The sequence below is a fragment of the Oryctolagus cuniculus genome, chromosome 18, assembly GCF_964237555.1.
Source record: "Oryctolagus cuniculus chromosome 18, mOryCun1.1, whole genome shotgun sequence".
NCBI classification, from domain to species: domain Eukaryota; kingdom Metazoa; phylum Chordata; class Mammalia; order Lagomorpha; family Leporidae; genus Oryctolagus; species Oryctolagus cuniculus.
This window is the reverse complement of record NC_091449.1, coordinates 25,004,441-25,021,391: the sequence shown is the minus strand read 5'-3', so window position 1 is coordinate 25,021,391 and position 16,951 is coordinate 25,004,441.

Below are 16,951 nucleotides of genomic sequence, written 5' to 3'. Positions count from 1 at the left end.
CAGGGAGTGCAGTGGAGGATGGCCCAGGTGCTTGGGCCCTGCACCCCATGGGAGACCAGGAAAAGCACCTGGCTCCTGGCTCCTGCCATCGGATCAGCGCGGTGCGCCGGCCGCAGCGTGCTGGCCGCGGCAGCCATTGGAGGGTAAACCAACGGCAAAAGGAAGACCTTTCTCTCTGTCTCTCTCTTTCACTGTCCACTCTGCCTGTTAAAAAATTAAAAAAAAAATTAAAAAATACTTTGGAATTGAGATCTGAAGGTCTGGAGTGGAGGCCAAGTCCCAGCACTGGTTGTATGACATTGAGAACCAGAACTCTCAGCCAGCACGTGAATGCCTGCACTCCATGTGGAAGTGCAGGGGGTGAGCCCTGCTTCTTCCGCTTCCGATCCAGCTTCCTGCATTTGTGCACCCTGGGAGCAAGCAACAGATAGCTCAAGTACTTGGGTCCCTGCTACTCATGGGGGGGGATGAGTTTCAGTCTGCTGGCTTTGGGCTGGCCCAGCCCTGGCTGTCCTGGGTATTCTCTGTTTCTCTGTCTTTCTTTCAATTAAAAAAAATTAATTATTTGTTTGAAAGGCAGAGATACATAGAGAGAGAGACAGAGAAAGAGAGAATTTTCCATCTGCTGATTTGCTCTCCAAATGGCCACAAAGGCTAGGGCTGTGCTGGGTGGAAGCCAGGAGCTTTATCCAGGTCTCCCATGAGGGTGACCTGCACTTGGGCCATCTTCTGCTGCTTTCCTAGGCACATTAGCAGGGAGCTGGATCTGAAGTGGAGCAGCTGGAATTCCCACCAGAGCCTGTATGGGATGCCGGCATCCCAGGTGGGCAGTTAACCTTCCACGCCACAGTGCTGGCCTTCCACCTTTCAAATTTAAAAATGAGAAAAATAAATAAACAGAAACAGAAATCCGAAAAATGGGAAAGCCTGCTTCACCTTTCTCATTGACCGTATGGATGAGAAGTGGAAATGAGATAATGAGATAATAGCCATGGAAGAGCCATGGGGGTGGTGGGGAGGAAGCTAGGAGGGGAGGCAGTGTTCACATGAGCCAGACCAGGAAACAAGAAGTTACTCCTTTAACAGCGTTGGCGCCAGCAGGATTCCAGGTGACCCCACCCCCACCCCCGGCCAGTCCCAGCCCTACAGAGAGTTAGATGGATTTTCCCTCCAAGGCCTGATTCATCAGCACACCCACAGCCTCAGAAGCCTTTGCCCGAGAGGCATGGGCTGCACTTCCCATTCTGGGGTATCCAAGGCACCACTGGGTATTTGTTGCACATGGCGTGGCGCCCAGTGAGCCCCGAGGGTGGGCATCTGGCGTAGAGGTTAAGCCGCTGCTCTGGGCACTCACATTCTATACTGTGAGTGCCTGTGTTCAAGTCCTGGCTCGATCCTGATTGCAACTTCCTGCTAATGTACACCCTGGGAGGAAGCAGATAATTCCTCAAATGTCTGCGTCCCAGCCGCTCACAGGGAAGCCTGCTTGGAGCTCTCATCTCCCATCTTTTGCTCGGCCCAGCCCCGGCTGTTGAGGGCATTTCGGAAGTGAACCAGCAGATAGAAGATCTTTGTTGTCTGTCTCCCTTTCGCCCTAGCTCACTTTCTCCTTCTGTATCCTTCCCTCCCCTTGTCTTTCCCTCAGACTCTCTGCCTTTCAAATAAATGAATAAATGAATTTTTAAATAAATATGTGATTCTATGGTCCAGAAATTTCCTCTGCCATGACTGGAGGGGAGATCCAGTGTTTGCACCTGTTGGTGAGATGGATATGAATTCTTTTAAATGCTGTATGGCATCCCATAGACTGGGCATGCTGCATGAGACAATACCCAAACAGCAGACGCTTCCTTCACAGTTCATAACACAAGTTGAGCTGTAAAGGAGCAAACCAAGATGTACCAACATGGGAAATCTACAGGAGCGTTTTTGATGCTTTAGTTTACACAAGCGGGTTGCTAATAAGGTACAAAGCATCAAAGATACGAAGAGAACTCAAAATACTACGATTCCAACTTCTGTGGGTATATAAAGGCATAGAAACCTGGGAGATTTCCAGGAAATTCGTAACAGTGGTTAGACCTGGGACTATGGGAAAATACAGGAGGCAAAATCTATCTTCCTTGCATCTAAATATGTTTTCAAAGAGAAGGTTCTTCGTGCATTATCTGTGCAACTAAAATTAATTTAAAAGTAAAACTAAAAGAGTTGACAAAATTAAGTATGGGTAGGTAATAACGGAACAGACGCCCTGCAGACAGTCGGGCTTCCACTATTGGAGGAGGGAGTTTTAAAAGTGGAGAGTGGTACTGTGCCGGCTTGGGATTTAAGCAGCAGGTGCTCCTCCATTTATGATGGAGTTCTGTCTGGTCAGGCCACATCTCGCTACGTCCGTTGTAAGCTGAAGATGCATTGAACACATGGGATCTGGGGCACATCACAGCCCAGCCTCACAGCACTCTGTGGAACATCTGTTCTTTCCCCTCGTGGTGCAGCGTGGCTGCCTGGGAGCAGAGTGTGGCTTCCTTCAGCTGCTGCCCAGCATCACAGGAAACAGTCTCAGCCCATATAGGGCTAGCCCAAGGGAAAGAACTGAAGTTCCACGTTCCAAGTAGGGCTTCTGCTAATGTGTGTTGTTTTCTGCATCATCATAAGGTCAACAAATTGATCAGTGGAAACATTGCAAGTAGGTAAGTAAGAACTCATGGTTAAAAAAGGAGAGAGAGAGAGAGAGAGAGAGAGAGGGAGAGAGAACAGAGGGAGAGAGAGAGAGAGTTGTTCCTATGTATATTCACAGAGAGCCTAGAAGCCATCATGCCCCAGTAGCACTGGGCACAGCCAACACCCAGGTCTTGGTTTCTATATGCCACTCTCCATTAAGAGAAACCAGGATCAAAGGGCGAAATTATCTATTCTAAGCTTATAACAAGGGAAGCACAAGATGAACCTGGAAATTCTTGTGCCAAAAAGTGAAGAAGAGTTCAAGGAACGACAGGAACATGCCAAAAGGACAAAGAAGCCAGTTTGAAGGCAGTTTTCATTGGCCAAATCTGGGACTATATTAATATCAAAATAAATAATGATAGAAACAACCGTAATCCATTGAATGAAGTAAGAGCCCATGAGTTACACTGGTACGCATAAATAAATGGGGAAAATGATAAGTCCTTTCTTGCAGTGGGAAGACAGGAAATGTGGAAGAAAGGAGCTAATTAGAAAAAAGAATGATCTCTTGGAGTTTATCATCATCATAGCATCATCATTGAATCATTACGTCAAGGAGTCATCAATTGGATGCTAAAACTACTGGGTAAACCTCTGAGGAGTGACAGGTGATTCACCCAGTCTCAGAATATCTTCCCACGAGATATGGGTCCCTTATAGAGAAAAACAGTGTGATGTGAGAATGGGGAACATCATTCTGGCAACATCACCATAACCAGCAATGCAGAAGCTATGGGCCAGATCCACACCTTGTGTCTCCAGAAACAGCAAGGCACCGCTCCCGCAGTTCTGCCAAAGATGCACGGATCAGACCGGATGCTCACAAGAGGAACCCAAACTGAGGGGCTTCTGCAAAGTAACGACCTTGTAAGTCCTCAAAGCCATCACCGTCAAGGCCGGCATTTGGCACAGCTCGTTTAGCTGCCGCTGTGACGCTGGCCTCCCGTTCGTGAGTGCCTTTGGAGTCCCAGCTGCTCCACTTGCAGGGCTCTGTGCTAATGTGCCTGCCACCCACAAGGGCGTTCCATGCTCCTGACTTCCTCCTGGCCTACTTCTGATTGTTGCATGCATTTGAGACGTGAACCGGAGAATGGAAGATCACTCTTTGTCTTTCCTTCTCCTTCTTTGTCACTCTTTCAACTAACTAAATAAATCTTTAAAAAAAAAAAAAAAACTATCAGAGAACACAAAGGAAGCCCAGAGACTGGAACTCTCTCCATCAAAGCAGGTGAAAGAGAACGAGAACCAGAGACATCCCGGGATCAGGAAGTTTCTTTCACTCTAACAGACACCACGACAATGGCCCTGATCAGAATAATGTCGAGTAACACCACTGCATTAATATGAACTTCCTGATCATTATTTTCCTTTTTTAAAAAAAGTTTATTTCATCGGTTAGTTGACTTAAAGGCGGAGAGGCACAGAGTGGGATGGGGAGAGACAGACAGGTCTCCCATCTATTGCTTTACTTCCCAATTGCACTCAACACCTGAAGCTGTTCTGGGCACCAAGTTCTCAACCCGGGTCCCCCAGCTGGGCAGCAAGGACTGAGTTACTTGAGCCATTGTCTGCCACCTCTCAGTGTCTGCATTAGCAGAAAGCAGCTGGAAGGGAAGTCAGGACTCGAACCCAAGCACTCCGATGTGGGATGCAGGCCGCCCAAGTGGTATCTTAACAGCTATGCTAGATGCCGGATTTGTGTTTATTTCTGATTCCTGTGGGTACACACACGATCATCCCTGTCTTTAGAAAATGCTCACTAGCCGGCGCCGTGGCTCAATAGGCTAATCCTCCACCTTGCGGCGCCGGCACACCGGGTTCTAGTCCCGGTTGGGGCGCCGGATTCTGTCCCGGTTGCCCCTCTTCCAGGCCAGCTCTCTGCTATGGCCATGGAGTGCAGTGGAGGATGGCCCAGGTGCTTGGGCCCTGCACCCCATGGGAGACCAGGAAAAGCACCTGGCTCCTGGCTCCTGCCAGGATCAGCGCGGTGCGCCGGCTGCAGCGGCGGCCATTGGAGGGTGAACCAACGGCAAAAAGGAAGACCTTTCTCTCTCTGTCTCTCTCTCTCACTGTCCACTCTGCCTGTCAAAAAAAAAAAAAAAAAAAAAAAAAAAGAAAAAAAAAAAGAAAATGCTCACTGACGAATGTGAGAGTAAAAGATCATCATGTCTGCAGTTAATTCTCAAATGGCTCAGGAAAATTAAGATGTGTGTATACACATTATTATAGCGTGTGCTTGTACACAGACAGCCAGGGAAAGGAGAAGAGAGTAGCAACTGGCAAAATGGTAACAACTGGAGAATCTGACGAAGGCAATCTGGGAATTCTTGCACTCTTCTCCAAGCCCGAAATGACAAAAAGGAACCACAAATTTCCAGACCAAAAAAAAACAAGTCTGCAAAACAACTTGCAGTTGGCCACCACGGCTCCAACCAAGGAGGCAAGATCTGGATCCTGGAAAATGCTTCAGGGAAGCTGTGGGAGCGGCAGGCCCAGGACACTGAAGCCCGGCCGTGTCCCTCATCTCAGCACCTGTGTCTGACTCCTGGTTCCGGCTAATGCAGACCCTGGGAGGCAGCAGCCACGGCTCCAGTAATCAGGTTCCCGCTACTCCCGTGAGACACCTGGATCGAGTCCCTGGCTCCCAGCTTTGGCCTGGTCCAGTCCCAGACATTATTAGTATTTGGGGAGTGAACCAGCAAATGGGAGCATTTCTCTTTCTCTCTTTCTTTAAAAAACTCTGGGTCTAAAAGTCTAGCCAGCGGACGGGAAGATAGACGCCTCTCACCGCCTCAGGGTAACACAGGGTGGCACAGGTGGCTCAGTGGGCTTGATTAGTCCCTGCTCTCAGCCACCAAGCCCTTCACTGAAAAATGACATCTCAGTTCCGTGGGAAACCAAGAAGCAGCCCGTGGAGCTCTGCAGCCCCAGAGGATGATTCAGTATCCCGTTGTTTGTTTTTGTTTTTTTTTGTTTTGTCTGTTTTGTTAATTTTTATTTTTTTTAACTTTTATTTAATGAATATAAATTTCCAAAGCACAGCTTATGGATTACAATGGCTTCCCCCCAGTAACGTCCCTCCCACCCGCAACCCTCCCCTTTCCCACTCCCTCTCCCCTTCCATTCACATCAAGATTCATTTTCGATTCTCTTTATATACAGAAGATCAGTTTAGCATACATTAAGTAAAGATTTCAACAGTTTGCTCCCACACAGAAACATAAAGTGAAAAATACTGTTTGAGTACTAGTTATAGCATTAAATCTCAATGTACAGCACACTAAGGACAAAGATCCTACATGAGGAGAAAGTGCACAGTGACTCCTGTTGTTGACTTTACAAATTGACACTCTTGTTTATGGCATCAGTAATCACCCTAGACTCTTGTCATGAGCTGCCAAGGCTATGGAAGCCCCCTGAGTTCACTGACTCTGATAATATTTAGACAAGGCCATGGTCAAAGTGGAAGTTCTCTCCTCCCTTCAGAGAAAGGTACCTCCTTCTTTGATAACCCGTTCTTTCCACTGGGATCTCACTCACGGAGATCTTTCATTTAGGTTTTTTTTTTTCCCCCAGAGTGTCTTGGCTTTCCATGCCTGAAATACTCTCATGGGCTTTTCAGCCAGATCCGCATGCCTTAAGGGCTGATTCTGAGGCCAGAGTGCTGTTTAGGACATCTGCCATTCTATGGGTCTGCTGTGTATCTCACTTCCCATGTTGGATAATTCTCTCCATTTTTTATTCTATCAGCTAGCATTTGCAGACACTATTCTTGTTTATGTGATCCCTTTGGTACTTAGTCCTATCATTATGATCAATTGTGAACAGAAATTGATTACTGGGACTAGTGAGATGGCATTGGTACATACCACCTTGATGGGATTGAATTGGAATCCCCTGGTACGTTTCTAACTCTGTTTTTGTTTTTGTTTTTGTTTTTGTTTTTTTAAGATTTATTTATTTACCTGGAAAGTGGAGAGAGGGAGAGAGAGAGATCTTCCATCTGCTGCTTCACTCCCCCAGATGACCATAACAGCCAGGGTGGGTCCAGGCCAGGACTCCTTGTGGGTCTCCCACATGGATGATGGAGCCCAGGCACTTAGGCCATCTTCCACTGCCTTCCCAGGTGCATTAGCAGAGAGCTGGATCGGAAGTGGAGCAACCGGGACTCGAACCGGCATTCACATGGGATACAGGCAGCATCACAGGCAGCGCCTTAACCCGCTGCTCCACAATACTGGCCCCATTGTGTGCTGTTTGATTATGAAGAGCCTTTTCATGAATACATGAAGTTGCAATTCCAGTTATCTGAAAAACACTAGGCCTCCAGCCCACAGAGGGGGAAGCTGACCACCAGTTTATTTGGAGGGACAAGGTATCCCCATCAAGGCCCACAATTCACTGGGCTCTCCATGTGCTTGGATCTGGTTTTGGAAAGTTTGAGAAATGAAATTTAGTCAAGCCCTGGCGGCTATAATCATGACACCAGTGGGCAGGCCACAGGCTCCCTCATCCACAGGGGTCAGCTGAGCTGGGACCTTGGCACAGACGGCAGGGGAACAGTTTTCAGACTTCAACTCACACACACACATACACACACTCCACAACATGCATGTCTATGTACATAGACATGTAGGTGTGTGCACACACACACACAGACACACACTCCACAATGTATGTATCTATTTCATAGACATGGCTTAAATACACACATACACCCAGGCGCACACACAAGGGGACTTCAGACATCTCATGGGGGATAGGTTTAGAGGCCAGCGCTGTGACATAGCGGGTAAAGCCACTGCCTGCAGTGCCGGCATCCCATGTGGATGCTGGTTCATGTCCTGGCTGCTCTACTTCCGGTTCAGCTCTCTGCTGTGGCCTGGGAAAGCAGTAGAAGATGGCCCAGGTCCTTGGGCTCCTGCATTCATGTGGGAGGCCCAGAGGAAGCTCCTGGCTCCTGGCTTCCGATCGGCGCAGCTCAGCCATTGCAGCTGATTGGGGAGTGAACCAGCAGATAGAAGACCTCTCTCTCTCTCTCTCTCTCTCTCTCTCTCTCTCTGCCTCTCCTCTCTGTGTGTAACTCTGACTTTCAAATAAAATAAATAAATCTTTAAAAAAAACAGGTTTAGGGGCCAGTGCTGTGGCTTAGCCGGTAAAGCCGCCACCTGCAGTGCTGGAATCCCATATGGGCTCCTGTTTGAGTCCCAGCTGCTGTACTTCCAATCCAGCTCTCTGCTATGGCCTGGGAAAGCAGTAGAAAATTGTCCAAGTCCTTGGGCCCCTGCACCCATATGAGAGACTTGAAAGAAGCTCCTGGGCTCTTGGCTCCTGGCTTTGGATCAGCATAGCTTGGGCTGTTGCAGCCAACTGGGGAGTGAACCAGAGGATGGAAGACCTCTCTCTTGCTCTCTCTCTTTTGCTCTCTCTCTCTCTCTCTCTCCCTCTGCCTCTCCTTCTCTCTGCCTCTCCTTCTCTCTGTGTTTAACTCTGACTTTCAAATAAATAAGTAATCTTTAAAAAATATATAGGTTTTATTTTGTGCAAAAAATTTTAAAATCTGTGCATAGTATTTCATAATAGATATTTTCCATGAACTTTTTGAAGATCCCTCATATGCATGGATTTCAAAACCTTTTGCACAAAAAAATAAACTTATAGTTATATCTTGTACAAGCTTTTTGAAGTGATCTCCTGCACGCATGTATTCTCACGTGTAACCCACAGGGGGTCTTAATGTAGAAAAGCTGTAGATTACACAGAGGCAAAGTAGGGTTCCATTCCTCGGGCAGTTTGACCCTTCCTTCTTTGGGCAGGAATGTGTTCCAAGTTTCTGAATCCCTGAAAACGCCTCCCCTGGGACCCGCTGTCTGCAGCTCCGGATCTGAGCACCTGCAGGTCAGGATTGAGGGAGGGCACAGGAGCAGGGTCAGCGAGCTTCACCACTCCTCGCCCTGGTCTGGGGACTCTCCTGGGAGAACTAAAGACAGGGTCAGCCAACTCCTCATGTCCCCAGGGGAGTAGCAGATAATGTGCTGTGTTCCAGAACACACTCCGTGGTCAGTAACTCGTAGCAATGACCCTGAGGACCGTTATATCCACTTCCCCGAGAGAAAACTCACAAACTGTCCTCCCTGGAGCACCAGCTGTCGCTGTCTTGGAGAGAAGCTCAGAGCTCCTAGAAATCCAAGCACACCAGGGCCGGTGCTGCAGTACAAGGCGTCGAGCCTCTGCCTTATTGGCATCCCATATCCTATCCAGCTCTCTGCTAATGGCCTGGGAAAGTGGCAGAAGATGGCCTGAGTGCTTGGGGCCCTGCACCCATGTGGGAGACCCGGAAGAAGTGCCTGGCTCCTGGCTTCAGATCAGCGCAGCTCCAGGCATTATGGCCATTTGAGGAGTGAACCAGTGGATGGAAGACTCTGTCACTCCCTCTTTCTCTCTGTCTCCTCTTCTCTCTTAATTCTGTATTTCCAGTAAATAAAAACTAAATCTTAAAAAAAAAGAAAAGAAATCTCATAGCTCCCAGACTGCACACACCAGGCACGCGACACATGCTCAGGGTACATTTGGTGAGTGAATACAAAGTTGGCAGTTCCAAATCTTTCTGAAATGTTTAAGGCACTGAAGGAAATTCTCCCAAGTCTCCTTAAAAAGGTGCCTCCAAGCCCTTGTCTCCGTGTGGGTTTCCTCTCTCGCAGCAGCAGACAATGCGGAACCTTGTGTCTAAATCATCTTTTTCCTTCTACGCTGTAAAACCCTTTCCTGACAGCCCACGGAACGTATTCCTCCCCTAATTGTTGGTTTACCTCTCCCAGGCGCCGACGGATCTCCCCACCTCTAATCCTCACCTGCTCATTCATTAGCTATCAAGTGTGGCTTTTTGGAACAATTAGATTCTGTCCTGCTGTCAGCTCTCTCTGCGCAGGTAGAGGATACGTCCCGACTCCTTCCTTACACGGGATGTAAATTATTGCTGGCATCCCAGTACCTGAAGAGTGATTACACCCAGTGCACAGTTAAATAATGGATGTTTAGCACGGTGCATTGTAATAAGCAAAAGATATGAAATATCTACTATTCTAAGTGGAATACGCTAAGTATTTTTTGTTACTAATAACACCGTTTTAAGGAAGACAGGCTATTGAATCATGATCCCCAGAAAAGACATCCCACCTGTGAGCTCAGTTTTAGAATCCACGCAGTTGTCTCATCTGTGAAATGGGGGTGATAGGCATACCCTCCATGGAGCGTCGGCACTGCTTAGCCTTGATCTTTGCACTCAGTAAGTGCTCAGTGCATGTCAGCAGCTGCTGTCCCTTGGCCAAGCTGTGAACCACACTGGGGCCACTTCCTCCTGGGGGAGGAGCAACTGGAGCCCCTGCACCCTTGTGCACCTGTGGGCAGGTTCAGCGTCTGACCACAGAGAGAGGTTAGCACTTCCCCTCCTTATGGGCAGTTGTAAGTGTATCTTGCTTTGCCACCAAACATGGTAGAAAGTTCTAGAAAGGTGAGAAGATACTTGAAGACCTCCCATTCTCTGGACCTTGCAGGACAGGCCAGGGCAGCTGAGCCCTGCACTGAGTCCTGTGCTTAGTAGGATCTCTAGTCCTTGCTCATCTATAGGGTCAGGAGGTGGAGACTGAGGGGCTGTGCCTGTCTGGAGCCTGCATCCTCCCCATTTTGGGCCAAGCCTCTTGTTCCTTGTTCCGAGACCCCAGGGTTCCTGCCCAATGGTCCCAAGCCTCCTTCCAGGTCTTATACTGTCCCCACACCTGGATCTGCCCTCCTGAACAGAAGCCACACCCCTGGTGTGCCCCGAGCCCAAGGGACATGGTTTCAATGAGTAGTATAGACGCTCCGGGGGTGGGTGCATGGGGCCGACAGTGTGAAGGCCCTGTGTGCCTCCATGGAGAGGATCCCCATTGCGCTGAGGGCGAGGGTGGCACCCATGAGGGGGCAAGTGCAGGGGGTCCTGGGTCTGCGTTGCTGCTCTGTGCCGTACCAGGTGGGGGGCTCCCTGGACATGTTCTCGGGCATCTTCCTCACCAAAGACTTTGGAGAGGGGTTGGAGCTCCACCTCAATGGCCTGTGTTCAGGCCCTGCCTGGTCCCTTTCCTGGCCCTGTGGCCTTGACAAGCTAAGTTCTGTATCACAGTTGGTTCATCTACAAAACAGGAATTGGGGCCCCTGGGGGAAGTAAAGAGGGAGGCTGGATTGGGCTCTGAGCTCCTGGCTTCACCGCAGTCCTGCTCGGGAGGGCAGACCTGGGCATGGGAACCACAGAAGCTCTGGAAGGGGGCTTGGGACCACTAGGCTAGGACTCTGGGATCTCAGAACAAGGCCCAGCCACAGGTGTAATGGGCACTGGGGAGAGAACCAGTGGATGCAATGGAGGAATGGATACTGGGCTTGTCTCTCTTGGTCATTCTCCTCTCTCTGCTTCTCAAATAAATGAATAAATAAGCAGTGGGCTTGGCCCAAAGCATGGCGTGTGATGCTCCAAGGCGTTTCAGTCCCACCGTTCTGTATGATTCTCCCCAGGAATCAGCTTTCTCAGTCCTGTTGTTCTTGGTGCACATCCCCCTCCCCGCCAGGACACGGGTTCCCGGGGACTCCGCCCACTGCAGCTGACCCCCGAGCAGGCTCCCTCCTCTGCTGACACAGCTGCCTCCAGAGAGCGCACCCTCCGCAGTCCTCCATGGAGGCCTGGGGAGTGGGTGCTTCCTCTGTCACTGGAGGCTTCAAAACTGCTTGCTCCCTGAGCGCTCCAGGGTGCCAAGGTGCACGAGTGAGGCCAGGGCACCTGCGGGACTGTCTGAGCCCTCTGAGCCCCAGGGTCTGGATTAGTCTCCCGGGGCCGCTGTGACAAACTTGGTGGCTTCTGACAAGAGGATCTTACTTGGTCACGGTTTTCTGAAGCTGCAAGTCAGAAATCAAGGTCCTTCAGCTCTGGGGAAGAGCCCTGCTGCGCCTCTTGCAGCTGGGGCTTGGGGCTGTGTCGCTGTGATCTCCATGTCTACCTCTGTCTTCACATGGCCTTCTCCTCTGAGTCTCAGGAGGACACTTGTCGCTGGACTTCGGGCTCGCCTGGATAGATAGTTCAGAACCATCCTGTCACCTCAAGGCTCTTGACGCAGGGCAGGCATTTAGCCTGGAAGTTAAGTCTGTGTCCTTTCAGAGCGCCTGGCTGTGTCACTAGCCTCTAGTTCCCGACTCCAGCTTCCTGCTAATGCACACCTTGGGAGGCAGTGGTGACGGCGCGAGTAATTGAATTCCTGCCACCTTCCTGGGGAATCTGGGATGCATCCCTGGTTCCCGGCTCCAGCCCAAGCCCTTGTGAACATTTGGCAAGTGAACCAATAGATGGGAGTTCTCCATCTCTCTGTGTCTGTGTGTGCCTGCCCCTTAAATAAATATAATAAAGTTCTTTTTTTTTTTTTTTTTTTTTGACAGGCAGAGTGGACAGTGAGAAAGAGAGAGACAGAGAGAAAAGTCTTCCTTTGCCGTTGGTTCACCTTCCAATGGCCGCCGCGGCTGGCGCGCTGTGGCCGGCGCACTGCGCAGACCCAATGGCAGGAGCCAGGTGCTTCTCCTGGTCTCCCATGGGGTGCAGGGCCCAAGCACTTGGGCCATCCTCCACTGCACTCCCTGGCCACAGCAGAGAGCTGGCCTGGAAGAGGGGCAACCGGGACAGAATCCGGTGTGCCGGCTCTGCAAGGCGGAGGATTAGCCTGTTGAGCTGCGGCGCCGGCCTATAATAAAGTTCTAAAAGGACTCACTCGTACCTGCAAAAATGTCTCTTTTTTTTCCCCCAAATATAGCAACATGTACTAATTCCAGACATCGGGCCATGAGCAGACTTTGTCGGAGGCCACCATTCAGCCCACTCCATTCTCCCCACCCCCGGAGCACAGGTCATGAGCCCTCACGGAGCTGTGCTGAGCATCCAACAGGACGATGTACATTAGACAGGTGCCCCAAATCCTGTAGTTGTCCGAGTCCTAGGCAGTCGCAGCATTTAGATTAAAAACAGAAGACATAGATCTTGACAGGGCAAACCTTCGCTTGTTCGGCTTCCTGAGAATGATTCTAGAATGCAACTTGCATGTTCGAGGTGAAGTGTCCCCCTACAGGTCCCCGGGCCAGGATGGGAGAGTCGGGGTCACTGGTAGTCACACCAGCACACAAGCAGGCGGGTCAAACAATCTGCAGCCTATAGCACACAGGTGGTCTTCTGGGGGACACCGTGGGCACGTTCCAAAGCTAGAATGCGTGTCCTCTGGCCAAGCACAGTGCCTATTAGGGGAGTGTCCTACACAGAGGCTGGCAAGTGTGCATGGAGAGTGGGGTTTACTATTTATGGGGCAGGGCAGAACAGGGAACTTTAAAAAGACAAAGGAAAGGGGAATACAACAGACGTCCCTGATCGGAGAACCACAGAAGGCTCAAAGCTGCACCCAAACTGTGCACGGATGAAGAGGGAAGTCGAGGGGCCTGAGACAGGCGAGGGGCCTGAGACAGGCAAAGGACCGTGTGGCGTGGTGGTGCAACCGAGCTTGCAATGCCAGCACCAGTGCAAGTCTGTGCTCTCCGCTTCCTATCCAGCTCCCTAATGCTCCTGGAAAACCAATGGAGGACAGTCCAAGTACTTGGGGCAGACCCAGATGCAGCTCTGGACTCCCAGTTGCAGCCTGGCCCAGGCCTGGCTCCTGCAGCTATTTGAGGAGTGAACCAGGAGATGGATGATTTCTCTCTCTCTCTCTCTCTCTCTCTCTGCATCTCTTCCTGTCATTCTAATAACAGGTCAATATGTGCACAATGACCACATATACGGAGAAAACCAAGTGTCAGCATGTGCTCACAGTCACTCCTTCCTGGGCACACCAGTCCACAGGGGTGGAACACGCGGAGCCCGCCCGTAGCTGCTGCCCATCAGCCGAGGGGTGGGAGTGACAAGGGAATTCGCTTTCTACTTTTGTAGTGTGTGGGTGTTTCCCAGCAGAGAGGCAGCCAAGCTCAGCGCAGTAATCTCTGAATGACAGTCCCAGATTCGCAGCCTGTTCGCCTGTCCTGCTGCGGGTCCTTGAGACTCAGGGGCCAGCGGATGTGGCCAAGGCAGCTCCTGCTTTTGTCTGGACACTGTCCCCTCATCCACAGAGCAGAGGGGCTCCCGGGACAGCCTCTAACTCTGCCATCAGCATCTGGGGACTTGGCCAGCAAGGGGAGACCGGCGGGCCAACTCCATCCAGCCTCGGCATCCCTGTGACATCTACTAGGACTAGAACAAAACGAAAGGTTTCGTGGCCATGGCTGCTCTGGGATGCTGGACTCCAGAGCCTTGTACCCAAGGGTGCACACGGTTGGGCTGGGGCACAGCAACCCCACAGAGGAGGCTGGTGTGAATCCGCACAGGTGCAGTGAAACTGTGATACGCTGGGAACTGAGCCATGCTGGACCATGGCAGGGAGGGGCCCCTCAACCCAGCCCCCAAGCTGAAACACAAAACACACCAGGCCTCACCCAGCCTTTTGCAAGCTTTGTTCCTCCACAATGGACGCATTCCTGAGCTCCTGCCCTGGTAAACAGACACCACTGGGCCAGGCTTTTCTGCCAGTCTCTACCTTCCTGGGTTTTTGGAAGGAGCCGAGACTTCGAGTTCTAGTTCTTATTCTGTGTCGCTGTGTGATCCACCTGGGCCAAGTCTTCTGTCTGCACTCCAACCTGCTCAGTCCAATGGGCAGCTGGAAGTCACTTTCCAGGAGACTGAGTGACCAGCAGCCCCCACTTCCTCCCGACCTCCAGGAGAAGGTCTGGGCGGGGAGGTGGGGGGTCCCATCCAAGGAGATAAGGAAAGAATCTGCTTTTCGGTCGCTTTTCCTGGGACGCTGGTGACAGCAGGAGGGAAACTGATGAATTGAAGTTTCAATTGTTGGTCCTCAATGGGGGACTCCTACAGAATGTTCCAGATTTTTCTGTGCTTCCGTTGCTGCTCCACAGTGGGAGACAGAGAACCCAGGGGATGTCGGAGGCTGATCTGGAGCCCCAGCTCCGTTAGGAAGAGGCGGCAGCCTCCGATCCCCCAGACTGCCCAGGCCTCCTCGTCACTCAGTATGCAGCACACCTGGGTCATTCTCAGGACCCACGGCTCTGTCTCCTCTGAGATTGCACCTGGTCCAATTTGCAAATCGCTGTCTGCACCACCCAGAGCTGTGCCCCTTCCCTCGTCAGGTCAGAGCTCTCGGGCTAATGTGAGCAGTGTTCCCACCAAACCCCACACCACTGTCACCTGTCCCCAAGGCTGCTCCTTCATGACCTGTGTGGCCTGGGCTGACGTCACAGTCATTGCGGGCTCCTGGGGCATGTGGGGGTTGGTCAACCCCCAGACAGGGGCAACGGCAGAAGAGAGGACACGCAGGGGAGTGCTGTGTGCACCTCGGAACCTGGCAGGGGGACATCTGCTGGCCCAGCCTCTCTCTACACCTTGGGGACCAGGTTCATGCCACGGACAGACAGAGAGCCTACCCTGTGTTGAGTACTGGCCAGGGGTTGGTGTCATGGGCCTGAGAAGGGGGCGTCTCCTTGGTTCACAGCCTCAGGAAGAAGAGTAGAGTGGCACCCCAGTTAACAGGAGATGAGACTGCCCAGGGCAGGAGGTGCTGGGCCAGTTCCGGGGGTGCAGGGGCCGGGCGGCTCCAGAGTTGGGGGACCCAGACCTGGGTGTGCAGCCATCCACCACTACCACTGCCATGTGGCCTCAGCTCTGCTGTCCACTCCCCCTGGGCACATGTTGCCCTTCTTTATATAAGATTCTAAAGATTGGCACTGTGGCCGAGAGGGTAAAACCACCGCGTGCGATGCCAGCATCCCATACAGGCACCAGTTCATGTCTTGGCTGCTCCACTTCCCATCCACTCCTTGCTGAAGGCCTGGGAGAAACAGCAGAAGCTGGCCCAGGTGTTTGGGTCCCTGCACCCACTTGGAAGACCTGGGTGACTCCTAGCTTTGACCTTGCCTAGTGTTGGCCATTGCGGCCGTCTAGGGAGTAAACTAGCAAAGGGAAGCTATCTTTCATATTTCCCTCTCTCTCGCTGTAAGTCTGGCCTTTCAAAAATAAACAATTTTTTATTTAAAAAAATGGGGGGCAGAAAGAAGGTTAGAGCATGGCTCCCCTCCTCGGATCGCTGTGGGGTGGGAAGGGGTTGGACACGCAGAGGGACGGTCAGGGCCTGGCTCCTGCAAACTCGCCAGGGAACACCCTTGCTCTCAGGTCCTCCCTGCTTGCTGAAGACTCTCCCTTACATCTCAGTACAATCCACGCACGTCTTTGATGCACCTGCCTGCCACCGGGCCATGCTGACTCTCTGCCAGGCCCTTCTCAGGTGCCAGGGAGACGGGAAGATCCAGCCCCCAGGTGCTCCCCGGCTCCGGTACAGACTCACCTTCGAGCAGCTTGTAACACAAAGTAGTGACAGATGTTTGCCCAGGGGGCCTCGGAGTGAGTGATTGTGCCTGGGGGTATCCCCGAGGGCACGTGAGGCAGACGCTCGGTGCTGTAACAGACAGCAAACAGGTACCAAGCTTGTTCATTCACCTTTTTTTTTTTTTTACTGTGCATTCCTTCTTTTTCCAATCATTCATCATTTCTCCATTATCCACCCTGTGGCAGGCACAGGGAAGGTCCCCTGTTTAGAAAGAGGAAGTGACAGTACCCGTCAGACAGAGCCTGTGCACCTGCTCTCACAGCAGTGCCGTGGTTCTCAGGATGCTGGTCTCACCAGGGAGCCCCAGGGAGCCCCAGGTTGGTGGGCATGACTTCCCTAGTGAGCAGCAGGAATGCCATAAGCCAAGGCAGAGGCGGGCCAAACAGCACAGCCTATCTGGAAGGGTGAGAGAGGAGGAAGGCTGAAACTAAGCACAGACATGGGCCCTGACGGGCTGGCCTGGCAAACGCTTCCAGTGCACGAATGAGCCTCGCTGCCTTTGCTGGATCAGCCTGGGTCCTCTGAAGGCAGAGCTGAGCACAGGCTGTAAGTGTGACTGCTGTGTTTATTCAGGGACAGGGAGCAGAGGGCCAGCAGGACAGACCCGTGGGACTTTGGAGGACCCCGTGAGCAGGGTCCCAGGAGGGGAGGGGAGGGCAGGAAGGTGCCCCATCTCCTATCACACTGGCCCCAGGAGCTGCCGCCTTGCTGTGCTCAAGACTTCCAGGGAGGGGCTGGCACTG